Source organism: Solea senegalensis, linkage group LG2 (assembly GCF_019176455.1).
Source record: "Solea senegalensis isolate Sse05_10M linkage group LG2, IFAPA_SoseM_1, whole genome shotgun sequence".
NCBI lineage: Eukaryota > Metazoa > Chordata > Actinopteri > Pleuronectiformes > Soleidae > Solea > Solea senegalensis.
The window spans coordinates 2,113,341-2,119,497 of record NC_058022.1 but is presented as its reverse complement, the minus strand read 5'-3'; positions in this window follow the sequence as shown (position 1 = coordinate 2,119,497).

The window sequence follows — 6,157 nt, the reverse complement described above, 5'->3', positions numbered from 1 at the left end:
CACGGCTCCAGCTTTCCAGCAGTGGACGGAGCTATGAACGCATCCGGTGGGTGTTGACGGATCGTCACTGCAGTTTATAAATCTTCTCCCTCTACCTCCAAGTCAAAGACCAGGGAGGACATTTTGGTGCATGTGCAGAACGACAAGTCCAACTCCAGTCCGACTAAGTGTATACATGCAGTAATCGGACTATGAATCGTATTATCCGGGTATGTTAATCCGACTAAGACTAGCTCGATTTTAGTTGGACTAACTTGTTCACGCGACATTAGGGAAACCAAATTATCATCTTAGTCTGACTAAAATCTGACTTTTAACATGTGAACAAAGTATTTACCCTAATTTGTACCCTAACATTAGGGTTCATTAGGACCAGGTTTTGGTCTCCATGAGGACTACTCATGGAGTACTAAATGTACTACAGTATTACACTCAGTACATTTACACACACAGTTTAATCGGCTAAGGCCATAGTCCGACTAAGACAATTTGCCAAGTCCAAGGATACATGTGGTGGAGAAGTCCAAGTCTAGTCTGACTAAGTGCATACACACAGTAGTAATGGGACTAAGACTAGCTCGATTTTAGTTGGACTAAGGTGTTAACATGACATTAAGAAAAACTATGATTATAAATGAAAACTGAACATTTACAGTATTAAAACAATTCACCCATGTCACCTCATGTGTTCACACACACAAACACAGACTCATCGTTACATTTAAGTTTCAAACATAAAACGTGATGTAAGTGTGTGAAATGTGGGTCGATCCCGTTTCTTTCATAATGTCATACAATGAGTTCTGTGTGTGTGTGTGTGTATGTATGTGTGTTCCAGGTATTACTCATGTTGTGGGGACCTGGTGAATCTGATTACACAGTCACATTATGGGGACTTGTCTACCTTATGAGGACAAAAATCAAGTTCCCATAATGTAAATGATTACATTATAAGGTGAAGACGTGTATGGTTAGGTTTAAGTTAAGGTTAGAACAGTAGTAGTTATGGTTGAGGTCAAGTAAGTGTGTGTGTGTGTGTGTGTGTGTGTGTGTGTGTGTGTGCATGTATTCATATCTTTGTGAGGACAAAGGCTTGTTTGGGGTTAAGACCTGGTTTTAGGATTAGAATTGGTTTTAGGTTCGGGTTGGGTTATGGGTTAAGGTTAGGCACTTAGATGTGAGGATTAAGGTTAGGGTAAAGGGCTAGGGAAGGCATTATGTCTGTGATGTGTCCTCACTAAGATATAAAAGCAGCTTTGTGTGTGTGAGACACATGTGCCTGTTCATGTCTGCACACATGTGCAGCTTATATCACGGTGTGACATTATCAGCACTTTTATCTTATCAATCAGAGTTGAGCTGCCTCTCCTTTCTCCTGACACCACTCATGCATGTGCGCGCACACACACACACACACACACACACACACACACACTTAGTAGGAATATATAATGGTGTTTCAGGGAAATGAGTCACTGGCTCACACACACACACACACACACACACTTAGTAGGAATATATAATGGTGTTTCAGGGAAATGAGTCACTGGCTCACGCCGTCATTCTACAGCTTTCCAGCTTTCCAACTTCTTAATATTAAAAGCCATTTCCTTAATAATAAATATAATATGAAACATATATATAGACAATGAAGATATAAAATACAGAATATAGACTTTTTTTTTTTTTAAATATACAGTACATTTACATCAAATCTTGTTAATCATTGCCAGCTCCAAATGACAAATAATAATGATAAAAGTGAACTTTGTTTAAACATTTCAGCAATTATGAGGCAAATAAAATGTTGTTACTCACAAAATAAAGACAAAATATTCATATAAACAAGAACGATATAGATAATAATTAAGATATAAACTATATGCATGTATGTTGCAAAAGCTCCTATTCAAATACATAGAATTAAAAAGTAAAAAATACAAGGTTGTTTGTTGATTTAAAAAATAATAACTCTAACTCTTAATAATCATTTTAAAAAAACCTGCACATATTTCACCTTTATAATGTTTATATTTTACACTTTTCGTCTTATTTTTCTTATAATCCTATCTTATCTTATATTGTCTTGTTTTATCTCATCTCAGGTGATTTAGTGGTGATAGAAGGTAGAGTGTCCAGAGTTTCCCAAACTTTTTATATCAAGAAACAACTGAGAAAATATTAAGTTGTTGAAGTAACACCAACACTTGAGTGTGCATTATGTGTGTTATCATCTCGTACCTCGGGCCTATTTACACCACTGTATTTCAGCGTTGGTGAGAACGGTGTAACTGAGAGAGGTCAATATTTTCTCAGGTGGTTCTTGGTATAAAACGTGAACGAGAACCACTCGTTTAGATGATACGCAAAATCGCCAAAATGTCAACATAGCGTGAGCCGAATTGTGAATTTTGAGGCGTTAAAATGTGAGTTCAGATTGTTAAGGGTGACGTCGCGACTGCTTGCAATTTGCTCTTAATCCCTGTGCTAATCCAGCTGCACACCTGCACCTGAGATTGTTCTGATGGATTATAATCCCCAGGATTTCCCCACCTTCAGCAGTCAGTGCCAGTGACTCATCCGGTCTGAGCTGTGATCGTGTCAACAGAGTAATGAACACAGTGACAACCAGCGAGTGGCTCCAACTTCGCCACATTTAGAATGGTCACCATGGTAACCGTGACACCATATTCACACAGCATATGCTTCCCCTAATGAAATAAAAGCCCAGAAGAATGGCTTGCATCACAACATCTACAGTAGGTGTGCCTCTCATTCCGTAGCCTGGTCTTGAATCTTAGGCCCCGTCCAGATCTCCAGGCGGACCTGGAGGTCCTCTAACAAATTTGGGAAAGCACCCTTCCCTCGCACTGCCTCCTGCTCGTTTCCCCACAGAAGTCATCTTTCAATTGGAAAGTTTTGGGTTTGATTCCCAGCTCTGGTGCTAGTATACAGGTTGATATGTCCTTGAGCAAGACACTGAACTCTGCATTGCAATCTGACAGTGTGTGACTGGGTATGACCTACCCGGTCCATCTTCATTGGTCATGACTGAAAGAACCAGATTGCGGGTTGCAGTGGGGAAATTGTATGAAATGTATGAACTAATGTCTCCATAAAGCCTTGGAACATACCGACAATCCAGCATACCAACATCGTCCTTCTCTGTGCCCAAACTCTCTCTGACCAACCAACCGCTCCAGGTTGGTTTGGGTAAAACACAAAAGGTGACTCCTTTCCCCCGGAACTACTGCACAGACCGCCTTGATGCTCTGTGCCATCTGTTCCTCTTGCAAGAAGAATAAGTTCTACATTCACTAGGGTCTTAGTAAAATTTTGCCACAACAGGGTACAAACGGCCGAAAAGGGTTTTCTCAGAAGGGTAGCTGGGGTCTCTGTCAGAGATAGGAATTCTAAATCTCCAAATCCCTGGGAGAGTACAGCCACTGTTCCTTTGCGGAAATTAGCTGGTTTAGGTGGTTCAGCCACCTCTTAAGGATGCTACAGGGGTGCCTCCCTAGGGAGGTTGCAGGTCCAAATTGGAGGAGACCTCATTGCAGACCAAAGACTAGGTGGAGATATTTAATTAAATGAGTCCTTTATCCGTCCCACAGGGGAAATTCCTTCTCTAAATTTAAATTTAACCCATCCTCTACCAGAAACCTTCCTAGACTTAGGAGTAGCAGGCAGCTACTGAGCAGTGCCTGGGTAGCAATGGGGATTGGGTACCTTGCTCAGGATTATAAGACAAGTTCCATTTCCATTTGGCCATGGAGCGCCTGGAGATCCCCCAGTCAGACTTGGACAACTTGGCCAGGGAAGTCTGGGGTCGGAGAAAACTCACAAGGCCCAACATAGGAATCCAAGGAGGCTGCGGCTTGCGTCAATAGTAAAAAAATACTGTGCTACTTTTACTGAACCCATTTTTATGGTTACAAAAAGGGAACTTGACTTGTAACCGCAGGGTTGCCCGTTCCAATCACAAAAGACAGGTCAAGGCCTGGGGTACTACCTCCGAGCAAGGTTCTGAGCATCGCTCCCTATAGACTGGGTTAATTGGACGCTCAAAACTGACGACATCCAGTGAACTCCCGGGACAAATGAGAGAGTTGCATCAGGAAGAGCATCCTGCGTGAAAAACAGAGAGAGAGAGAGAGAGAAATTTTTATCAAAAACACAGACATTTAAGTCATTGGCCAAATGATATTTAATCGGGGGCACATACAGCAGAGGTCTCAAACTCGCCACATGTGGCCCTCCAATGGATTTCATGCGGCCTGAAACTTAATATGAAGTTATAATGAATAACTTCCAACGTTCCAACACTTTCTATTTTAAAAACATCTGTCATTTTGACACCTGGTGGAGAAGTGTTGTAACTGACGGATATTGCTAACAAAGCTAACAATGGTTAACACATTTCTGTCTGTGTTTTTTCTCCCAACTTCAGAACTGGAACACGATCAACTTGGACCTGACCTCCAACCGCTGATGTAAAAGGAACAAATTATTGTAAAAATAACAAATAAATAGATGCATTGCTGTCATGTGACTGATTAGATAGTTACAGCTGCTACTAATTGTGTGACCTTTATGCACAACAAGTTTATTCAGTGGTTGTCTATAAATAAGCGGTCATGTTTTTATTTTTATGACTCTTCAGTGGAGATTGTTTGTCTGTTTTTAGAACGTGAAAATCATAATTAGGAAGTGTCTCATCAGAGTGTCTTTAACAGATTAGTCAAGTGGCGACATGTGAGCTGCAAGAACTGCTGCTGACCATCACGTGACCTGCACCTTTCCTGCAGTTGTTGGTGAAGAGGCAGGAAGTGTCAGGGAAACGTGGAGGATGCAGCGGTGTGTGTGTGTGTGTGTGTGTGTGTGTGCTGGTCAAAACAACAACAACATTAGAGAAAACATGTTTATGTAAAGAAGAAAAAAGGTGTAAATGTCAGAGAATTTAAGAGTGCTCTTTTGATCAATGTCAATCAATGAACTTACAGAACATGAGCTACAACAACAATAATAATATTATAATAATCTTTATCATAGAATAAGAATTAAAGAGACACAGTTTAGTTTCTGATCTCAATAAATAGAAGACTCTTTCTGGACTTATTTTCATTGAATGTTCATTTATTTCCAACTATGATTGGACGTCCATATTAAACAATATTAATGAATCCATATTTCCCCCCTGACTCCTCCTCCTCCTGACTCCTCCCCCTCCTCCTGTAGCTCAGACACTAATATCACTGAGCACAATCGTTGTATAACTGAAACTCTGTGTGTCGTCGACTGACTGCAGCACAGTGTTCCTGCTCATCACAGCACGCACGTGTGTCCAAAACCATTCACAAAACACACACACACACACACACACACACACAGTCTGGTTCCCTTGACTTCAGAGGACGTCACATTGACTTACATTCATTTCTTCATTTCAACACGTCGTCACCTTAAAATGTTCTAATCTTGAGTTTTGTCCCCATGAGGAAGACAAGTCCCCCCCCACACACACACACAAAGTATTGTGATTCTGATTCTGATGTGACTGTGGGAACAGATGTAGGTCCCCACGACATAAGGAATACCTGAACACACACACACACACACACACCAAAAACATACAGACCTTTGTGGGGACATTTAGTCCGGTCCTCACATCTAAGACCTGGTTTTAGGGTTAGGGTTAGAATTGGGTTTAGGTTAGGGTTAAGTTAAGGGTTAGGGTTAGACCTTAAGGTTAAGGTTAAGGTAAAGGTAAGGGTAAGGGGCTGGGCAATGCATTATGTCTGAGAAGTTGTGGGGACCTACATTTGATGAATCACTCACATGTTGGGGACACCTGTCTTCCTCACGGGACACAAACAAAATCCCCCATAATGCCCCATGCATCTAGTCTGGCCAGGAGGGGGCGCTGGTTCAGGAAGAGTGGAAAAAAACATTGCACACATTTTCAGAGCACACAGTCACACACACACAGTCTCACACACACACAGTCACACACACACACAGTCAGACACACACACAGTCACACACACACACAGACACACACACACACACCTGTGTCACCTGTGCTCCAGCATCAGTGAGCAGCAGACTCCAGCTGATGATCATAAAGAGCTGCTCGGCTGGAACACGTGAACACGTC